Source organism: Dipodomys merriami, unplaced genomic scaffold (genome assembly GCF_024711535.1).
Source record: "Dipodomys merriami isolate MVZ:Mamm:240054 unplaced genomic scaffold, mDipMer1.0.p SCAF_1, whole genome shotgun sequence".
NCBI classification, from domain to species: domain Eukaryota; kingdom Metazoa; phylum Chordata; class Mammalia; order Rodentia; family Heteromyidae; genus Dipodomys; species Dipodomys merriami.
In genome coordinates this window covers 64,515,921-64,538,625 of record NW_027202270.1, presented here as the reverse complement: position 1 = coordinate 64,538,625, position 22,705 = coordinate 64,515,921, and the positions used below count along the sequence as shown (strand labels likewise).

The window sequence follows — 22,705 nt, the reverse complement described above, 5'->3', positions numbered from 1 at the left end:
GTCTTTCTTACTCAGTCTGGGTGCCTGTGGCTCACACCTCTAATCTCAGTTACTCTGGTGGCTGAGATCTGAAGGCAGCAGTTCTAAGTCACCCTAGGCAGGAAAGTTCATCAGTTTCTTATCTACAAATAGTCACTAAAAAGCCACAAGTGTAGCTGTGGCACATATGATAGAGCAGTAGCCTTAGCACAAAAGTTCAGAAACAGTGCCCAAGACCTGAGCTCAAGCCCCTCAGACCGACGCCCCCCCTTACACACACACACACACACTCACTCACTCACAAAATGTGTCTCACTTGAGATACTTGTTTTTAAAAAAAATTACGTTGCCTATTTAAAATTAAATTTTGTCATTCATTCTACCGGAATTTCGTAAGTTTTATACTACACAAGTAGGGTTTAATTTTGTCAGTATGCAGTTATATACACTTGAAAGGGTTTATTTTAAGGTCTGAATGAAGTATGACTTACTCTCAAATATGTCACAATATTTTGAAAAAATTGTAAGGTAAAAGATATTTTTAATTTAGTCGTTATATTCTTAATGATGCCCATAATTTTATTATAGGGCTAAGTAGAAAACATCACTAAGGAAATGAATAAAATATTATTACTTCTTTTTCTTTTGTTTAATTTGTTTTTGAAACAGGATCTCAAAAAGTTAAATCCTATCCTAGAATTTGTGTAGCATGGGCTGTCCTCTAACTCATGCTCCTCCTACTTCTATCTCTTGTGTCATTGGATTCATGCCAACCTCAGAAAAATATACTACTGCTGTTTCCTTTTCTCAGACTTTTCTTATTTTATTCTATAAATGTATTTTTTTCATTACTCTAAATGCTCTGCCTTAGTTACATCATATGTGCCATTTTTGCCTAGTCTTTACAGACTTAAAGATGGTTCTTTTACAATCCATTTCTTAGCTAACCAAAAGACTATGGTTGACCTTTAAATACAAGTAATCCCGGTAATGATATTACTTATTTTTCTGTTATATTTATATTTTATATATGTACTTCTCTGATCCAAAAGGTGACCAGTCCTAGAACAATTCAGTTGTTGAAAATTTTTTGTGGTTCAATTTTGTCGAAGTATTTAAAAACTCAAACACAAATACTTTCTACTTTTTTTCTTACTTCTGAGATAATTTACAATCCAAGACAATTTTTGCCTAGGGATTTATTCCTTTAGAAAAAAATAACCTTGTTTTTATGTTAGAGATGCAGGTTTATGAGATTGTCATAATTATAAGGTAGTGTTGATCATTTCTTTCTTTTACTGTGTATCTTTTCACTTTCTATATGCATTTCATGCTCATAATTGCAAATCCAAAGATTTGCAGTAGGAAATCACAGTAGGAAAACCTACTTTGAAAATTTTCAAAATATTTCTATTCTGTACTTTTGATTTTCATAGTTGAGATCATATCTAAGTTTTCCTACTCAATAAAAGGAGGAATAAGCACTATTATAAAGATTTCATGTTACTAAAATCACCTAATATAATACTTTGTATATATTATTATAATGCAGTTATATATACTTTTAGCATAATGCTTTGTATCATCTTTATTTTTAAAGAGAAGAATTCTTAGAAAATGAAATTACTGAATCAACGTATTTTTAAATTGTAAATGCTTCCATTTATTTACTTTTTATGACAGGATCTGGTTCTTTAGCTCAGACTAGACTGGAATTTATGATCCTCCTGCCTCAGCCATCCAAGAATTAATATTGCAAGTGGTGTTAAACATGATTACTTTGTTTTAATAAAATATTTATGTACTTTATTTTTGAAATGACAATTTGGTTTTAATAGGCAGCAATTCTTAGAATTTTAACTATTAAAATTGCATGGTATCTGTTCTCACAGCAGTTGGTAGTCTTTATTCAAAACTGTATATTTTCTAAACATTGACCTTATACTAATCATAGAAAGTCTGAATCACTTAACATAATTGTAACATACATTATGATTGAAACATAACAGCATACTGTGGCTAGTGTCTGTATTCTACACACTGTGAAATAAAAATTTTGCTTATGTTGTATTTTAACATCAAGTTTTTCAGTTCAGAGATGGCATTGCAGTTACAGTCAATTAACTATCTTGTTTAGGAATTTTTAATAATTATTGTTTCAATATAAAGTCAATATTTTTGTTAGCTATGATGTTAGTCTTCAACTGTTATTTTTCTTTCCTTTCTTCCATACTCTGATAGATAGGGATCTCTCATATTTTATTATTTTATAACTTTAAAGAAAAAAAAAACTCATATTTTCTTTTTCTAGAAAGTGCATTTTCTATGACCCAGTCTAAGAATATTTAACCTTTCATTGTTTTAGTATGTGAGCAAAAATGTCTGTTCTTAAGAAGACAAAAACTACACATGCCATAATGAAATTTGAGTTAAATATTACTTTTGAATCTTTTTTTATAAATTCTGTTTGGATTGAATACCAGGTTTATTTCAGTATTTAAAAATTTCAGAAGTTTTTATTTCCATTTTTCCTGAACTTTTAAGGCCTTTTGTAGTTTATTTGCTGCATTTAATACAAATTTTATATTTGAAAAACCTCAAATTTTAATCTGAGAAACAGAAAGTAAATGATATAGATAGATGTAATGGGTCCTTATTTTCTTATAACATGCTTTTTATGCAAAGTTCCAGGTACTAAATACTAAATATATTCTAGCCAGTCTCTACTATTATAACTGATGATTGAACATTCATAAATGAATGGATATCTCTTCCAGTAAAGTATTCTAGTGCCAGTGTGTTACAACATACCATTCTCAACCTCTATCTACACTGGAGTATTGATAGTATGTCTGCTACTAACTAGTACAATCATTTTCCCTTGGGCATGATGGGACTGTATCCCTTTTATTTTAAACTGTATCCCTTTTCATTAAATTTAACCTGCAAATTTAATATAAGTACCTGGCAAAAAGTCCTATCTTTGGGCTTTATGTAGTGACTCTTGGAAATGGATATGCCTTTTAGAGAGATTTTATAATTCATTTCTATGCAATTGTTGCAAGAAATACTGTGTGTGGTGACAAATTAAGCCTCATAAGTCAATGCAGCTCCCTCAGTTCCTGAATGTGAATTTTCTATTATACCTAAGACAGAATTTGAGAAACCAAAATCTCAAGTAACTGGATGGCAATGAAAATAACTGCTTGGGCTGCAGGAGAGAAACATATGACACTGCCTTGAAAACAAACCTTGGTTCTAATAATATTCCAGATAGATTAGTACCTTGGATGTCCTGTAGTTGTCTTAAAATTTGCATATCTGGTTTAACCTGAGAAGACCTTTTAATAGGCATGGCTATTAAAAAAAATAAGAAAGAACACAAAGTTCTTGGTAAATATTTCACAGTAATTCTGTCTTCATGAGCATAGTGCCTTTATCTTTTCAGTTTAAGAGCGCTTTTGCAAATTAGAATATTCAAGGAAAGCAAGTAACTTCTGTTTGAAAAAGTCTGATGTACTATTGCAATACTTGGTCTTTCATGACACACATCTTGTTAAATGACTGATTCCTTTTTTAAAAAATGTTTTAGAGACCATCACACAAAGTAAAGTTTGCTTAGCAAACTTTATTTCATTTTCACTATATTATTCTCTAAATCATATTGACAGATTCTTCATCTAATTTTACTGATTGTTTCTTTTATTTGAACTTTAGGGTAATATTTTAAGATACTCTTTAGTCTCTGGTTTTAATTTTAAGGGATGTGATGTAAACAGTAGATGAGAAACAACATGGTAGTTTTTAAGAATTGACAACACTTTTAAACTAAAACCCAACTTTTCATCAAATGTATGTTTTACTCTTAAACATTTTTTGTGTGCTACAAAAACAGTGTATAATTTTTAATTGCAAAATCTCTACATGATAAAAAGGTTTTACTATCTAATCATTTACTATCTAATCATTTACTATCTAATCATTTACTATCTAATCATTTACTATCTAATCATTTTTATTTCAGACTTTTATTATGCTATGTGCATAAATGTGGAAGAAAATGAGAGACAGGAAGGATATATTTATTATTACATTTTTAAAATGCCCTCAAAATGTACTCAGTCCTAATCTTTTTCTCAGTTGATACATCACAAGTTTTGTAAAGCTGCAGGTTGAAAATCATTTTTGCTTCAGTGGCCTACATGCTTTTCATCTGATGCTGCATTTAAAATTTTATAGTTTTAGAAATAGTTTTCCAGAAGTGATAGATTATGCTGTAATCCTAGTTTAGGAAATTTGTAATTTGAAACTATCCCAGATAGAAGATTTTGAGACACTCCATCTCTAAATATAACCAGCAAAAAACTGAATGAAGATTTGGCTAGATGGTAGATCGCCAACCACGCAAACATTAAAGCCCTAAGTTCCAACGTGATCCCAACAGACAGAAACAGAGACAGGAAGGGAGGAAGGGAAGGAAGCAAAGAAAAGGAAGGAGGAAGGAAGAAATGAAGGAGGGAGGGAGGAAAAGTCAGACAATTTCACTGGTATGAAAAGTTAAAATATAGAAATAATATTAAACAGGAATATAATTGTTTTTTTATCCAGTAATTCTTATTGAAGAGTAAAAGCTATAGTAAGATCACAAATTAATAACAATTTCAAGTAAAGTAGAAATTTAATAAAATAACAAACATATTAAAATACTGAGAGTCTCTTCTGTTCAAACGTAGAATTACTAGTATTTTTCAAGTAAACTATCTGACATTTTTTTCTTTTCACAAAGTGTTTTCTTACTGTTGTCAGCATATTGATGTATTCATGCTGCATATTTTTCCTCAGTGTATGTATTGTATGTACACACATTTGGATTAAATACATGTACATGAGAATAGGTGAATTATTAACAGAAAGTAATGTTTCCTGTAACAGGTATTGGCTTATGTTTTTATAATCTTACTTAATCCTTCTAATCCAGTGAAATTAAGAATATTCTTATCATCCTTTTTAGGTAAGGAAGTTGGTCATAGAGGGGAGGTAATTCCAGGTAGTAATTAAATAATAGACATTGCAAAGCACAAAATGTCATGGAATTATAGCTATTAGAGATACCAGATACATTTTCTTGCTGTTAAAAATCCAGATCATTAAGAATAATATATTCCTTGTCTGACAATTCAAAATATTCAAAATATTCCAGTTCACTCCTGGAGTTTTTTCAGACTGTTCTCTGTCTTTGAAATGTATTCTGTTTTTAAACACTTTAAGAACCCACTGTTTTGTTCCTACAGATATTCCACTGAGAATGCTCAAGTGTCTTTTTTTGTTGTTTACTTTCTATTTAGTGATAATGAAAGAAAAAAAATACATACTTTAAGTTTGGTATTCATTAAGTTGCATTTAAAAAATTTGTTCATGATGAGCTCTGATATGAAATCTGAAAGATCATGTGAAGAAAATACTAAAAGACTCTTAGAGCCGGGCATCAGTAGCTCCCTATAATGATAGCTATTCAGATGGCTGAGATGTGAGAATAGAGTTTCAAAATATCCTGGGCAAACAAGTCCATGAAACTTATAATCTCCAATTAACCATCAAAAAGATGGAAATAGTTCAAGTGCTAGAACAAAATATGAGCAAAATATGAAAAAGGAGAGGAGGAGGACCTAAGTTTAATGCCCAGTTTTGGTATGCACATGTGTGCATATGTACACATGCAAAAAATAAAGACAAAAAGAAAATGAAACTAAGAAAAGCCTGGAAATGTTATTACTCTTTTGGAGGAAATAACAGCCTATATAGGGCATATATACTATAGGACTATATAATATAGAATTATTGCATTTATACTATTTTTACATTTGTATGCCAATATATGTATATATTCCTATATGTAAATATGTATGTATATACTGTGTGTGTGTGTGTGTGTGTGTGTGTGTGTGTGTGTGTGTAGCTTTTTTTACCTTTTTATGTCAGAATTCATTCACCTAGAGAATTTATTATGCCAAGTTGAAGGTGCTGTTCTGGATAGCGTGAGCCCTATATAATTCTGCCATTTGCCATATAGCATGCCTTGAGACTTAACCTTCAAGTAAGAAAACTCTCTTATGTAATGAAGCTATAATAAACACATACTTACCTGAAATCCACATAGTGTAAATGAGTTATCATTTCCTTTTAAACAAGTTTTTTGAAGTATTTCATTACTTTCCAGGCATATGTCTATGATTCTACCTACTCAGGAGACTAAGAACTGAGGATCATAGTGCAGAGTCAGCCTGAGAAAGTCCATGAGACTCTTATCTCCAATTAACTACCTGCAAAAAAGTCAGAAGTAGGTCTGCGGGTCAGGTGATAGAGACAGTACTTAACCTTCAGCAAAAAAGCTCAGGGACAGTACTCAGGCCCTGAGTTTGAGCTTTGAAACTGGCGCGCGCGTGCGCGCGCGCGCGCGCGCACACACACACACACACGCTTCATAATACACAGAGATCTTGACATTGGGATGAGAAAGTTGTAGATACAAATTCTTGTTTTATTAAAAATCAGGTATTTTAATTGTATTGGCCAAAATGCATTCTTTGGGTTTACCCGTTAAACTTTTACTCTAAAAATTATATCTGTATTTATTATATTATACAAAATAAACAAAATACAAAAAAATATCCTTTTCTTGTGAGTTATTGAGGCTTAATATTATTTTGTTTTGAAGATATAATGTATATGCTAGCCACATGTTTGAGTGGTGAATTGAGAAAATTTAGTTGGCTTCTCCATTAGAACTCAGATAAAAAAAAAAAATATTTATGAGCTGGGAGCAGATGATTCATGCCTATAATCTTAGGTTCGCAGATGTCTGAGATCTAAGAATCACAGTTCATAGCCAGCCCAGACAGAAAAGTCCTTGAGAATCTTATCTCCAATTAACTGCCAAAAGCCTAGAAATGTAACACCCTGGCTCAAATGATGGAGCATTAGCCTTGATCAACTAAGCTGTAGGATAGTACCCAGGCCCTGAATTCAACTAGGACCTGCACACAAAATGTATGTGTGTGTGTGTGTGTGTGTGTGTGTGTGTGTGTTTCTGTCTCTTATTACCTGGTGCAATGGCCTTACTGCAACGACTTTCTATTACTCTCTGTCAATTAGATTCATTAAAGAAGCTACTGTGGTGGTGATGTCAGTAGATGAGTAAAATTAGTAGATGAGTAGATGAGTAAAAGCCCATTGTTGTCTCAAACAGCATTTCAATTTTATAAGAAGTTAGACAGGGGAATGAAGGTCTAACGATGACAGACTACCCATAAAACTTTTGTCTCGATGTACAAATACAACATGTAGTTAATGGATATGCGCATTATTAAAAGATGATGGTTTGAGGGCTGGGAAGGTGGCTCAGTGGTAGAGTCCTTGCCTTGCATTCATGAGGCCTTCGATTCCTCAGCACCACATAAGCAGAAAAAGCTGGAAGTGGTGCTGTGGCTCAAGTGGTAGAGTGCTAGCCTTGAGCTGAAGCACTGAGGGACAGCGCCCAGGCCCAGAGTTCAGACCCCAGGACCCGCAGGAAAAAAAAAAGAAAAGAAAAAGACAAAAGAAAGAAAGAAAAAGATAGTTTTAAAATTGGCATTAAAATTTATTTTTCCTAATACTTTTTCACAAGTCAAAACTGTCAATTATTTTCTTGCTCTCATTGCCTCATCCAGCATGGTGGTAAAGGTCTGTAATTCCAGTACTTTGGAGGATGAGGCAGAAGGATCACCAGCTGTAGTCCATCTCTATATATCATCTATCAACCAATTTCAAAAAATAAAAACAAAAAGTAAAACATTACCTCTCAAGATTTAAGTGTATGCTGTACTGGTATCATAGCATAGTGTACAGCCATTAAACATGGTTATATACAAACATGAAATTTTATACTTTTTCATCTCAATTTTAAGTGTGGTTTATTTACCTAAGACAAAAAAAGAAAAAAGAAAAAAAAATGATAACCTCAGATAACACAGCTCAGGAAGAAAAGCTAGGTTATGTAGAACCAGGTTTTGGAGTCAGTAGTATTATTGGCAATGTTGTATAAACCTATGTAGCTGATACCAAAATGTTTATTATGTGGACTGGAAGAATGACTCATGAGTAGCTAGAGAAGTACTGATCTTCTAGGCTGTGTTTTAGTCCTCCATAAAAGACCATCTGAGAATGATGTCCTCTGAACTACTATTAAAATATAGAAGCCTCTAGAAACAGAATTTTGTGAAGAGACTGAAGCATAAGAGATTCTTAATTGTTAATTAGTTATTATATGAGCAGTAATAGAGATGCAGTAAAAAAAGTTTTGTGCAAAAGATTGTTGGAAAGATGCCTCAAGAGAGAAGCCATCGAGAGAAGGAAGCAAGTAAGGAAGACTATAGATAATTATAGAAGAGGAGTTTTTACCCATTAGGATATGGCCAAGGATAGAAGGCTTGTAAAGCATACTGGAATAAGCTGTGATTTAACTTTTCAGCAAAATTTGTTTCTTTGTGTTTTGTTTTGTAAAAAGAAGCAATGGTAAATTTTGATTTACTGTTTGAAAACAGAATGGACATCTACAATATTGTCCACCTTACCTCTTTTCTTTGTCTTATCTCCATCCCATAACTGTCTTACTCAAAGTATTAGACTATATTATGAAAAATTGGGATTATTTTCCTGAAGAAGTTATAACATAAAGCTAATGAAACTTTTCATGCATGTATATTTCTGTACATATTTCCGTGCATTCTTGTACAAGATATCTTAAAGATATTGATTTCTGTGAAGTGTTTTGTTGTTGTATTTATAGTTTTTTTGTATATCAGGCTTTATATCAGATCCTTAGATCTCAATTGGAATCTTATCTAATTTTTAATTCAATGCTCAAATAAATGTACTAATGATCAAAATAAATAGTTTGTGAAAATTAACCAGTAGTATTTACCAGCTTCTTCAGTTGTAAGTCTCTTCTGGAGTTTGGATCCAGAGTATTCTATCAAGGGTCCATATGTGAAAGGGTTTGTCCCAGCTCAGCTGTATTGGGAGGTAGAAGAACCTCTAAGCGGTGGGACCTAAGAGGATATTTTAAGGTCATTGGAAGCCTGGCCTTTGATGTGTTTGGTGCTTTTCTTAGTTCTGGCTGTGAAATGAGTAGTTGTGCTACATTCTGGCACCATGATACACTATTTCCCCGTAAGTCCAGAAACAGAGCCATCCAGAGATGGATTAAATCTCTTAAACTGTCAAACTAAACCTTTTCTCTAGAAGTTGCCTGAAGTATTTTGTTTCAGCAACAGTAAGCCGACTAACAACATATACATAGTTGATTTCTTAATTGGTTTACAATTGTGGTCTAAAAACATAAATATTATCCTTACTACCCTACCCTGATTAAGATAATGGTACATAAAAATTAAAAGTCTGTTGACTTTTCTCTAGGTCAGAAATAGAAACTAATTTAAAATGTTAGGGTACTGTTTGTTTTAGCTTGGTGATAAAAATATTTTACTATGTCTGTTTTGTATTATAGCCAGGTGCAAGTATTAAAATAGGTTACATATAGATTCAGTAATGTTTAGTAGTATATCTGTCAGGATAAGAGTATATTATAAAATGTGAAAAACCACAAACCTCAATGGTTTTAAAGAACAAAGGTTTATTTCTTGCTTTCCTTGCATGTTCATCGTGGTCAGCAGGATCTCTACTCATAATAGTCACTTGGGGACCTTATAGAGCTACCACCATTTCAATCATTGCTGAATACTATGTTGGAAAGAAAGAAAGGAGCAGAGGTATAGGGAAGGGGAGGAGAGGAGAAAAGGGGAAGGAAGAAGAGAAGACAGGATGGGGAAAGGAGGGAAAGCTAGATTGAAATATGGATCCTGGAAGGCTCATATCTACAATTAGATATTCCTACCCAGTGTTCACATTGCTAGTCACAAGAGGCTGGTAAGTTAGTCATCTTGGTACCTAAGAGAAAAGGAGCAGCTACTGTTGAACAGTATTTGTAACTCAGAGTAGTTTATAATAATGCTAACAGATCTACTATGTTGCCACTACTGACGGATCTACTTAGTCACTCATTTACTCATAGATGTCTGCTGTATTTGAGTCACTGTACTAGGCAGTAGAAATACTTGAGTGACTAAAACACATTCCAGCCCTTCACTCTCGGTTCAGACAGTCTTGTTGGGTAAAGACATATAATTCAAAATTAAAGATTGACAAACTTTTGCCCACAGGCCAAATCTGACCTAAAACTTGTTTTGTATATTACCTGGACTAAAAATGCCTTATACATTTTTGAAGATTTAAGAAAAAGAAAAATGTTCAATAGACTGTAAGAGGGCTACAGTGTCTAAAAAGTTTATTATCTGAGCTTTCACAGCATAGTTTGCCAACATTTGTTTTATAATGTCTGTCCTTAAATTTGAAGCTCCTCTAACAAATTTTTGTCTAGCTCACTGTCAGTTAAAAGCCACAATTGTCTTACATATGCTCTTTAATAGTATACCTATCATTTAATCAAATATTACATTTTCAATGAAATATGAATCATTTCCTGTGTTGTTAGAATGGTCATTTTATTGGCTTCTTTACTGAGCATTGAGGTATAGGTTGCCTATGTTTAATTTGATGCATTGACAGGTATCCTTGAGATGCTCAAACTCCCAACATCTCTTATCAAGATATTAAGTAATGTTTGTTTTGGGAAAAGAATTAAAGGAAGGATACATTCTTTCTCAAAATCCATTGTCAAAGTCACTTAATGGAAATATATCTAAAAACATTTATATACTATAATATGGACTGAACTACTCTATCAAAGATGATAAATTTTAACTTAATGTATAGAGTTTAAATATAGTCCTTCTATCTAGGAAGAACTAACTGAGATAAAAGAATCATTTTTGATATTTAGTTCAAAGTAAAAGAAGGTAGATATAGTATTCTGATTCAGATTGCAAAGAATTAGATATAAAAATACATCTAACTTATTTGAAAGCAATTTCAGAGAAAAACCTGAAAATATGCAATTCTTATAGCAAGAAAAAAGAGTACAAAGTACAAAAATAGCTGCCTTGAGTTTATATTGACTGTCATCCCTCAACTCAGTTATGTCCATACATATTGGCAAGGTATGTTAGATTGCAGAACTCTACTAGACATCACACCAGTTTTGTTTGTTTGTTTGTTTGTTTTGGGGGGGGGGTCCGGTTGTGGGGCCTGAACTCGGGGCCTGGTGCTGTCCCTCAGCTCTTCAGCTCAAGGCTAGCGCTCTACCACTTGAGCCACAGCGCCACTTCCAGCTTTTTTCTTTTTGCTTATGTGGTGCTGAGGAATCGAACCCAAGGTCTCACGCATGCAGGGCAAGCACTTTACCACTGAGCCACCTACCCAACCCATCACACTAGTTTTAAAATCCACTTAAGATCTGATATAGAGAGTGTAAATTGGTAATGCCAAAGCACTTTTTGTACAAACAAATTTATAGAATTTTTACATTAATCAAGAGGTTCTGTGGAGATGCATATACAAACTAGATTTGTGTAGCTTTAGGAAAAAATATTCTTTAATTAAGGCCTGATGTTTCAGAGCTTGAATCTTTAACTTTTTTTTTTATTAGACTTAGTGTTACTTTCTTAACACTGAGCAAACATAACACATGTGCCAATGTTTTTTTTTTGTTTTGTTTTGTTTTGGTTTTTTTTTTTTTTTTTTGGTCAGTTGTACCTGATCTCTGGACCTGGACACTGTCCCTCAGCTCTTCAGCTCAAGGATAGCATTCTACTAGAGCCACAGCACCACTTGCAGCTTTTTTTTTTTTTTTCCTGCTTATGTGGTGCTGAGGAATCAAACCCAGGGCCTCATGCATGCAAGGCAAGCACTCTACCACTGAGCCACCTTCCCAGCCCGACATGTACCACTGTTTACAGAAGATTATGTACAACTTGCTTCGCATGGATATTTATTGATTTCATTACTCCATATGTATCCTCCTTAACACACATCTAATATTGTTGACTTTATCCATCTCAGGTTACTGATACTTTTGCTCTGGATTTTTTGTCTGTTTTTTTTATTTGGATATTTTATTCTGTCTACAACTTAAGAAAAATTGTATTATGATGTTTATAACATTTTTATTTCAAAGTGTTTATATATATGTAGATAGATAGATAGATAGATAGATAGATAGATAGATAGATAGAGTACTTTGATCAGTCTCCTCTATTACTCTCCTTAGTATTCCTTCCTAAACCAGTCTCAGTATTTTACACACATACACACATATACATGTATTTATACAATCCTATGTAACCTTTCCTAGGTATATTTATGATCACCAGCACTAATGTTGTGTTCTTGATGGTAACCACTGTAATTAAAGGAAATCTCTACGTTGTTTGTATTTGCATTTCCTTTATGGCCAGGTTGTGGAGCATATCTTTATGTACTGATTGACATTTGTACTTCTTTCAAGAATTGTCTATTTCATTTGCCCTTCAAAATTAATAAAACAGTATTAATTCTCTGGGAATTTAGTTTTTTGAGTTCCCTGTATATACTGGTTTTTAATTCTTTATCAGATGTAAAGCTAGCAGAGATTTTTCTCTCATTTTGCATGCTGTCTCTTCCATCTTGTAACTATTTCCTTTGTTGTACACAGCCTTTTTATTGTTAAGTTCCTTTTGTCTATACTTTTATTTGCTGAGTTCTTTGAGTTCTACTCAGGAAGTTACTGCCTTATGCTAATATGTTTTCATTGTTCCCCTGTTCTTTTTTGCATTAGTTTCAGAGTTTCAGGTCTACATTAAGATTCACGATCCACTTCAAATTAATATTTGTACGAGGTGAGAGAAAATCATCAAGTTTAGTCTTTGGCTTGTGTTATAGAGGTTTCCCAGCACCATTTGTTGAAGAAGCTATCTTTTCTTCAGTGTAATTTTTGTGTTCTTTTCTTAAAATTTAGCTTGTTTATAGCTGCATGGATTTGTTTCTGAGCCTTCTGTTCCATTGGTCTTCATGTCTACTTTTATGCCAGTACTATGCAGTTTTTGTTACTATGGCACAGTAGTACTAAATATGAAGTATTGTAATGTCTCCAGCATTACTTTTTTGCTTAGAATTGCTTGGGCATTTGTATACTTTCATAGGAATTTTAGGATTGATTTTTTTCTATTTCTGTGAAGAATGGTGTTGGGATTTTGATAAACGTTGCATGAAACGTAGATTGCTTTCAGTAATATATCCATTTACACAATAATTAATTGTGCTGATCAATAACATCTTCTGGTGTCTTCTTCAATTTGCTTCCTCAGAGTTATTTAGTTTTCATTGTGAGCTTTTTTATCTCTGTGATTATGTTGCTTCCTAACTTTTTATTGTTGTTGTTATTTGAGGCTATTGTGAATGGAATTGTTTTTCTGATTCCTCTCTCAGCCTGTTTCTCTTTGATATACAGAAAAACTATTGATTTTTATATGTTGGTACTATATGCTGTGACATTGCTGAAGATACTTGTATAATATGCTTCCTGACTTCAATTTTTTTGTCCACTTAAATATATTTCCAGATCAACATGATTAATGTTTTTAAAATAGAATCAAGGTGATCCAGGTCTGAAGTTACTAGTTGGCATCAAATCCAGTTGCAAATTTATAAAATTCTGATGGGACCTCAGCTGAAATACGAATAGCAATCTTGTTACTTTTCCCTTTTTTGTAGTCCAGGGATACATACTACTCAGGGCCTCCTGCTGACAAGGCAGGCATTTTATTTCTACAGACATACTTTCAGTCCTTTTTTGCACTAGTTATTTTTAAGATAGAGTCTTGTGTACTCCCTGGGCATTGTCTATGATCTCCCTATGTTTACCTTCAGGTCATCTATGGCATGACAGACGTGTGCCAACATGCCTTGCTTCTTCCCATTGAGATGGAGTCTTATAGTCTTCCTGACAAGGGGTTTCAAATATATGCCTGGGCTGGCCTTGAACCACAATTCTCATAATCTCAGGCCCTGTAATCTGGGATTACAAGTCTAAGCCACCAATGCCCAATACCTTTTCCAGTTTTGTACGTGTGTCCATGTATGTGTGCTGGCTCTGAGGCTTGAACTCAAGGGCCTGGGTACTATCCCTGAGGTTTTGGGGGTTTTTTGCTCAAGACTAGTGTGTTTCCAATGGAGCCACAGCTCCACTTCTTCTTGGTGGTTAATTGAAGATAAGGGTCTCACAAACTTTCCTGCCTGGTCTGGCTTGGAACTGCAATCCTCAGATCTTAGCCTCCTGAATAGCTAGAATTTCAGGCATGAACTATCAGTGCCCAGTAACTTTTCCAATTTTTATTCACCTACAATCTAGATCAGAAATTTGTGTTACTATGAATGCAGGGCTACATATAATAATCCTTTTTAAAAATGCTTGGTATCAGATTTTGAACCTAGCATTGCTTAGATTTAAATCCTTTGTTATTAGATTTCTATTTAAAAACTGGTAGGCTTAGAATGTACTTTTTACTCCCATTCTTAAAGGTTTTAGCTGGTCTCGGAGAAAGAAATATATGCCCTGCTGTTTTGCCTATTTTTGATCTCTTAAATATAAACAAAATAATGAAAATGCTTAAAGTAAAATTTAAGTCAAAATACAGATAATTCACAGTTATTACATATGTTGAAAACTATGTAAATATACAACTACTTAAAATTTTAGAAATATTAGAAGGAAATTTATAGAAATTATATGATTGTATTAAAATGTTAAGATTAGAGAACTTTTAGATAGATTCTTCTGAAATACATTGTTACTTTTATGATGAGAATATGTTTTTATAAAATTCAATGTAGCAAGCTAAGATTAAATGTGGAAAGGCATTTGCTGATTCTAATTATAGAAGCTATTTCAAAAGCACTTAAATATAAAGACAATTTATGTACCCAAAAGAACATACTTTCTTTAGTGTATACATTAATCATAAGAGGCAGCTTAAAGTGTCTAGGTGTGGGTAATTTTTAAAAATTTATATATTATACATTTTAATGTAAAAGAGGTTCAGTAAATGTTAAAATATTTCTTGTTATTTCAAAACTTTCTCATTGTCTCAAACAAATTCCTTAAATAAAATCTGTATATGGATGGGATTCTTGTACTCCTTTTAAAACTGTTGTAAGCCTAGCAATTATAATAGTTCCTGGAACAAAATAAGACCCTTAAATAAGTATTAGTTCAAGCACTGAATTTTTTTTCAAAATGAAGGAGATAGGTAGTAAACTCTTAGTTATATATGTTCAGATATTTTCTATGTGAATTATTCTTTTCCTTCACCCCTTTGTCTTGGGTGGTCTCTGAAATCAGAAATTTGAAATTTGTTGTAAGGGTAAGTAATAACTTGAACTGACAGCATCTTTCAAGTTGGAACCAAACAAGACCAACTTTCATAAGGAGTTAACCTAGCCATTACTCTGCAAAACACATTGGTTTTAATGAAGAATGAGAGAATATTAAGTAGGACAGAGAGGTGACAGCCACATCTCATATGTCCTGGTCTGCTTTCTGCCTGTATTAGAATCTGAACCCCGTGTTGTAGCACAGCCCAAAGCAGAACCCACTCTGAAGGCTTACCAGACATTTCTGTACAGGATCTGATGTACCCTTCTATGGGATTCTTAACAAATAGTACATACTATATGATAAGTACTGTTATCCACTTTTGTGGATAAAGTCGAGGTACCTTAAGACACAAATTACCCAAAACTTAAAGTAATTTACCATCTTGAAAGTACATTAATCTTATAAGTGTATGCATTTGCCTTATTAGTAAATAACTGAATCTTATTGCCATTGTGGTCACTGTTTACTTTCATTCAACGTGATTCTATAAAAATCATTCTTTAGGCTCTGGATCATTCTGCTTTTTTTGAAAGTTCTGAAGCTTCATCCTTTTTACTTACTGTGTCCTACCATACTTCTTTTTTCTTTGAGGAAGAATTTCTTTCTTTAAATGCAAAACTAAAGGCATTTCTCAAAGATCCTTTGGAAAGGAGTATGAGAAAGCAAAACTTCCTTTTTTAGCCCTGGGCCTGTCTAAATCAGGCTTGAGCTGCTCCCTTCAGAACTAAAACATGCTTTAGAACAGGATCACTCATTCTTGAGTTTTTCAGTCCTGTTATTCATTCATTCAGTGACTTCTATGTTGTCTTCCTTTTTCTGGAGCCTGTATCTCTATCTTCTCTCAAGTTCTTTTTTATTTCTTTTGGTTCTCTGAATTTACCAGGTTCTCAGAAGTTGCTAGGTTCTTCTGATTTGCTCGAACTTAGTCTTTTGTCCCTTCATTCTTGTGTGTGTGTGTGTGTGTGTGTGTGTGTGTGTGTGTGTGTGTGTGTGTGTGTGTGTCTGTCTGTCTGTCTGTCTGTCTGTCTGTCTGTGTCTGTGTGGTTATCTTGGGGCTTGAACACTGTGTTTAGGTGCTGTCCATGTGCTTTTGTGCTCAATGATACTGTGCAGCATTTTGAACCACAATTCCATTTTGAACTTTTTGGTAGTTTCTTGGAGATCAGAGTCTGACAGACTTTCCTGCCCAGGCTGGCTTTGAAAAGAAACATGATCCTCAGATCTCAGCCTACAGAGTAGATAGGATTACAGGTGTGAGCCACCAGAACCAGCTTCCTATTATTCATTTAAATTCTTTCTGTATCTTCTATGATTGACATGAACTTCTTCATTCACCTATTTATTGTATTTCATCAGATATTTGTATCATGTACTTGAGCAGTGTTATGTTAGGATATGTGTTAAAACAAACAAACATGGTACCTAGTCATTGTGAAGTTTGCTATCCAGTTGAAGCATAAAGCACTTGCAATTCAGTGACACTTTCATTCTCAAGTGATTTCAAGGAAAGGATGTTTTCATTCCAGAACTCTTTTGTGTATTTGCCAATCAAAAGGATGTAAAATAATATCTTTTGTGTTGATGACCTCAGCCCGATTTCAATACCATTTGATATGTTTCCAACCAAATGAATAGGTTATCCTCTATAAAAAGTTTATTCATAATTATAACTACCATGTTAGGGATGATGGTTCATGAACCTTTTGAAATATACACAACAAACTTGTAAGGAATCTAGGGCACAAAAAAATGGTCATTAGCCCAAGGTCATTCATATATTAAATAAGTGACACAGAAGGAATTTAACCTAAATGTGTTAAGTCCTAGAACCTTTATGTTATAGAAAGTGCAAATTTAACAAGTAAATTAAGTCAAAGCAACATTGCTTTGTTAGTGAAAGTTAAACAGTAAGTGTTTGGGTCTCAGAACAAATGGCTCATGCTTGTAATCCTAGCTGCACAAGAGGCTGGAATCTGAGAAGTACAGTTGTAAGCCAGCCAGGAAAGTCCATGATACTCTTACCTCTGTTTACCCACAAAAAAAAAAATCTAGAAATGGAGCTCTAATACAAGTGGTAGAGTACCAGCCTTGAGCAAAAACACTAAGGGATAATGGCACCCAGGCTTGAGTTCAAGCCCCAGTTTCAACAAACCTTCCCCCAAATTATTAAGGAATCTTGGCTAAAAATCAAGGTATAGACATAACCATATCCACAAAGCTTAGTATGTTAATTTGCTTTGCTTGTGAAATTTATCATTACTCCTAAAGCACTAGAAAATATTTACTGACAAAGGATTTTTGCCGAAAGAAATTATGTCTATTCTTGAACATTCAACATTTACTTAGCATATTTCATTCAAAAATAAGAAAATGACCATCATGGTCAATGTCCTGTATTTCAGTTTACACTTATTAAAATATTTCTGTTTTGTTTTGTATGATGGTGCCTATCTATAATCCAACTATTCAAGAAGTAGAGATAATAGGATTATAGCCTAAGGTCTGTCTGAAAAAATAAAGCTCAAAAAGCCTAATGACTGGAGACATGCCTTAAGTGATATAGTGCTTGCTTAGGATGCAGGAGATTTTCAGTTAAATCCACAGTACTACCCCCCACCAAAAAAAAAAGACCCCACAGTACAAAGATCTTCTCATTTTCCATTGTTTGCATAGTTTATTTAAAATATTTTTATAACAATCTTAATGCTACGAGGCATTTCCCTTCTAAATAAAGATTACATAAAGACGGAAAATCTGCCATGGAAATATTTCTTAAGGTATTTCTGTCACTTACTTGTTTCTCCTGTTTGCAGTTTAGGATATAATTTTATCTTGGAAAATACAAGTTTTTTGTAGCTTTTAAAAACATTGAACTTAGGGGCTGGGATGTAGCTCAGTGGCAAAGCGCTTGCCTTGCAAGTGCAACGTCCTGGGTTCGATCCCCAGTACCAAAAAAGAAAAGACAAAAAAAAAAAAAAAAATTGAACTTGTAGTCAGATATCAAGACCTTATATCACTATTAATATTGAATAGATCATTTAACCTTTTGGACATTTGTAATCTCTGTGTGTGTGCGTGAGTGTGTGTGTATGTGTGTGTGTGTGTGTGTGTACACATGTTTACACATGTGTTGTGCCTGGGTTTGAACTCAGGGTTTCCTCCTTTTACTCATCCTCTTCACTTATAGTTGGTGCTCAACTTGGACCATACTTTGAATGTATCGTTTTTGCTGGTTAATTGTAGATAGAATCTCCAGACTTAGTTTTGTGCCTGGCTTTGCAGATCTTAGTCTCCTGTGTAGTTGAGAATGCAGGCCTGAACCAAAGGTTCCTAGCCACTTACATAAAAATACTACCAACTCCATGTGGCATGTATACCTAGAACATTTGTCTTTACATTAAGATTATAGAATTCTGCTTAGCTAGAAGTAAAAATACTCCAAAAACAAAGCTATATACAAGGGATGGTATTATAATAATTATAAAGATATATGACATTGATGAAAGATCTAAGAAATGTCTACCCTAATTTTCTGCCCCTGAAAATAGTTTTCAAAATACTTTAGTAAATATTCTTTAACTTCTAAGTTATTATTTGAAAATAGACCTTTCAGCATGAAGACATTAATCTGTAAGTGGAAACTTAGCCTATTAAAATCTTTGTCTCATGCCACATGAACCATTTCTCTAATCCCAGCTATTTAGAAGGCAATCATGGATCAAGGCTAGGCAGGGTGAAAAGTGTATGAAATCTCATCTTAGTCAATAAACTAGTCCTCATGATATGTTCTTATGAACTAGCTACATGGGGAGCCTATGGATAAGGAGAATCTTAGTCCAGGCCATATATGAAAAAACTTGAAACTCTATCTGACAAATAATTAAAACAAGAAAAAACTGAGGGGATAGCTCCAGTGGTAGAATGTTTACTTAGCACATAAAATTTCCTGTACTGTCCCACTACTATGAAAAACAAAACAAAACAAAACAAAAAACAGCCAAACCAAAAAAAAAAAAGGAAAAACCACAACAAAGCACTTTTTCTCCGAAACAAAACAATATTTTAATTGGCTTTATGTTTTAGAGCTAAGTAATGAATCTTCAGTCTGTGATTTCCATATACTTTTGAGTTATTATAACTTATTTTTTTTACTTTCCATAACTTGTCTTGACTAAAAAAATAGTATTTCACCATGAAATCTTCAGGGGAAAAGACATTATTTAAATAAATATTTTAGTGCAATTTATAAAATACTTAACCATTTTAATATTTGGGTGCATGGTTTTATTTTGAGCCCCCTCCTCCCAACATTCTTAAGCATTCTACGTTTCTGCTGTGTACTTTTCACTAATAGTATTCTCTTTTTCTCACCTATTTTTCCTGTTTTTTAAATAACAAGGAGTGGCATCTAATTTAAAGTCAGATAAATCTATGAAAACAGATATGAGTTAATTCCAATTGCCTAGTAAGAAGCTGAACCAGAGCAGTCCGTGATAAAGAGGAAGAAGCAAGGAAACATGCAGACAGACTGACTCAGACCGTGATAGCATCTATTTTGCCACATAATTGTGTTGGTCTTTTTAAACAACCCTGCTGGTCATGATCACTAAAATGAGGATCAAGAGTGAGCAATTAGTTAAGGGTTTGGGCATTTTGTTTGGATATGAAGAAACAACGAGTGGTAGACTTTTTCAGCTCAGTGTATACATGATCACATTACTGTTATCTGGTTACTGTTACTGGTCATTATTGTTGAATATGGCAGAAAGAACAATCTAAATTTCATTCTGTGAATAATGGCATTTTCTTTTTTTTCTTCCTAATTTGCTTTATTGTTTTTTTAGAGGTGATATACAGCAAGATTACCTTTACATACATCAGGTAATAAGTACATTTCCTTTCACATAGTGTCATCTGTTCCCATATTCTTTTCCATTCCCTCCCTCCCATCTTTTACCCATTAGTTATATAGATGACTTTCATCAAAATCCATTGCACTCCGCAAAAATATGGAACACATCACGAACTTGCATGTCATCCTTGTATGGGGCTATGCTAATCTCTGTGTCATTCCAGTTTTAGTGTATGTGCTGTTGAAGCAAGCATGGATAATGGCATTTTCTATCAAGTCCAAAAGAAGTGTGTGTGTATGTGTGTGTGTGTGTGTGTGTGTGTGTGTGTGTGTGTGTGTTTCCCATTACTCAGACACTTGAAACTTGTACAGGAATCCTTTGGCACTTGGGTAATTACTGATAGCCAGGATTTTTTTAAGCCTGGCAACTATTGTACCTTAGTCTCTGACTAGTTAACAATCTCCAAGTTTCTTTTTTAAATGGACCATAAGTGAGATGAGATCAATGAGATGAAGTTGAGAAAATAGGATCATATCTACAAATAAGTGTCCATTGCCCCTTATCTAAAATTCTAAACTCCAAAATGTTCTGGAAATAAAAATGTCTGTGTTACTATTAATAAGGAAAAATTAGAGTTAAGTATTCCAACATCAAATCCTTACTTGAACTAAGTATATTTGGTGGAAAATCCAGAGCTAAACTCATGGAAGACTTTTAGAGGCTTTGTAGATTTTGATGTGATCCTTTTATTTCAATGCAGAAATAGCAGTGTACATAATTCTTGGATATAGTCCTAGACACTTTTGAGAATGTTGTATCACATGCTATATATGTACTGAATTGCTAGATGGGTAGATAAATAGATGCATAGATAGATGTGGGTATAGATGTATTTTATGAAAACTTAACTCACCCGAGAGCAATTATGAGCCATCAGTAATACTGTCAAATGACTCTAGAGTCATCACCCCAAAAAGACTAGTATCAAACAGTACCCTCACCATCACCTTACTCTAATGCCTAAACAGAAGCACGCCATTATCATAGTCTTCATATGATGTCTAATTTATTCCAGGCCCAGAAAACAGATATGACTCCTTTACCCAACAACCCAAGAGAATCCAGTATGAAAATTGTAGGGCTTTGTTTTGTTTCACTTTTTTTCTTTTGAATTTTTTTTCTTTCTTTTTTTTTTTTTTTTTTTTAATTTTTTTTTTGGGTCCGGTTGTGGGGCCTGAACTCTGCGCCTGGGCTCTGTCCCTCAGCTCTTCAGCTCAAGGCTAGCGCTCTACCACTTGAGCCACAGCGCTGCTTCCGGCTTTTTTCTTTTTGCTTATGTGGTGCTGAGGAATCGAACCCAGGGCCTCATGCATGCAAGGCAAGCGCTCTACCACTGAGCCACCTTCCCAGCCCTCTTTCTTTTTTTTTTAAGGCATAATTTCAGTATGTACTTTAGGCTGGTCTCCAACTCACTATGTAGTTTAGGCTGGCCTTGAACTCAAAATCTTCCTGCCTTTGCACGTCAAGTGCTGGAGTTACGTGTTCCATCATGCCCCTCAGGAGATAAGGTTCTTTCTGACTTTCCTAGTTTCATTATTATTCTTTTCTTTTTAAGATCCTAGGAACTGCCTTACCTAAATCTATTCCCATTTATACCACCAGTAGTTGTGCCTGGCTGTTTGGAAATATACAAGATTAGATTCTTATCTTTCTTTCCACCTTACCTTTAATTTTCAGTCACTCATTGAAACCTCCTCTATGTCTTGATCTTGTTTTCATAAAATACTAATAATTCTTTACTGCGAATAATGACGAAAAACAGCATTCATAATTTCATGATATATGATTGTTATTTTGATATCTGTATTATCCATGTGGATGGGATTATCTTTTATTTTTACAGACAGCTATCTTTCTTGAGTAGCATTTGATGTGCCAGGTTTTTGTTTTTTTTTTTAGTGGTTTGCTTCATTTTTTGCTCAAAAACAAATAAAATTTTAAACTTAACTTTTTTGTGGAGCTTTAAAATTCATCGTTATAATAGCTTTGGAAAAGGAAGTTCAGTGCCATTTTGAACAACTGTAGCTGTATGAATCTTACACTTTAATTGGAAAAAAATATTTAGTACATAGGTACTTTTGTATTGGTTTAAAATACAGACCTATAAATTTTAAAGAGTGATATAGGTAAATGTATTAAATACTCAAATATTCAGCTATTCACACATAATAGAGGATCATTTGGAAGTTGAAGCCATCATGGTCATACAGCAACTTCTAGACCCTGTAGATTCATTATTCTGCTTAATCTTCATAAAAATTCTTACTCTATTCCTTTTCATTCATGAGGAGCCTGAGGTCCAGGATCCAGGTCACAAAATTGTAAATGATAGAGATTACTATGACTGGTTCTTTTGTGTAGACTACCTAGAGTTTCTTAGACCATACTTCTTCCTTTCTTTTCCACT

At 33.7% G+C, this 22,705-nt stretch overlaps 1 protein-coding gene, 1 non-coding gene and 1 pseudogene across 7 annotated transcripts in view; 1 reads left to right on the top strand and 2 right to left on the bottom strand.

Annotated features, from left to right (window-relative positions):
• The window catches only part of LOC138836393 (cytochrome c, somatic pseudogene), a 32,597-nt pseudogene extending 26,463 nt beyond the window's left edge, over positions 1-6,134 (bottom strand).
• Positions 1-22,705, top strand: part of Mbd5 (methyl-CpG binding domain protein 5) — a 338,624-nt gene that overhangs the window by 48,745 nt on the left and 267,174 nt on the right. The window lies entirely within an intron of this gene.
• Positions 20,389-20,491, bottom strand: LOC138834901 (U6 spliceosomal RNA). The gene has a single exon (XR_011374294.1). It is a non-coding gene; the product is annotated as a U6 spliceosomal RNA (small nuclear RNA).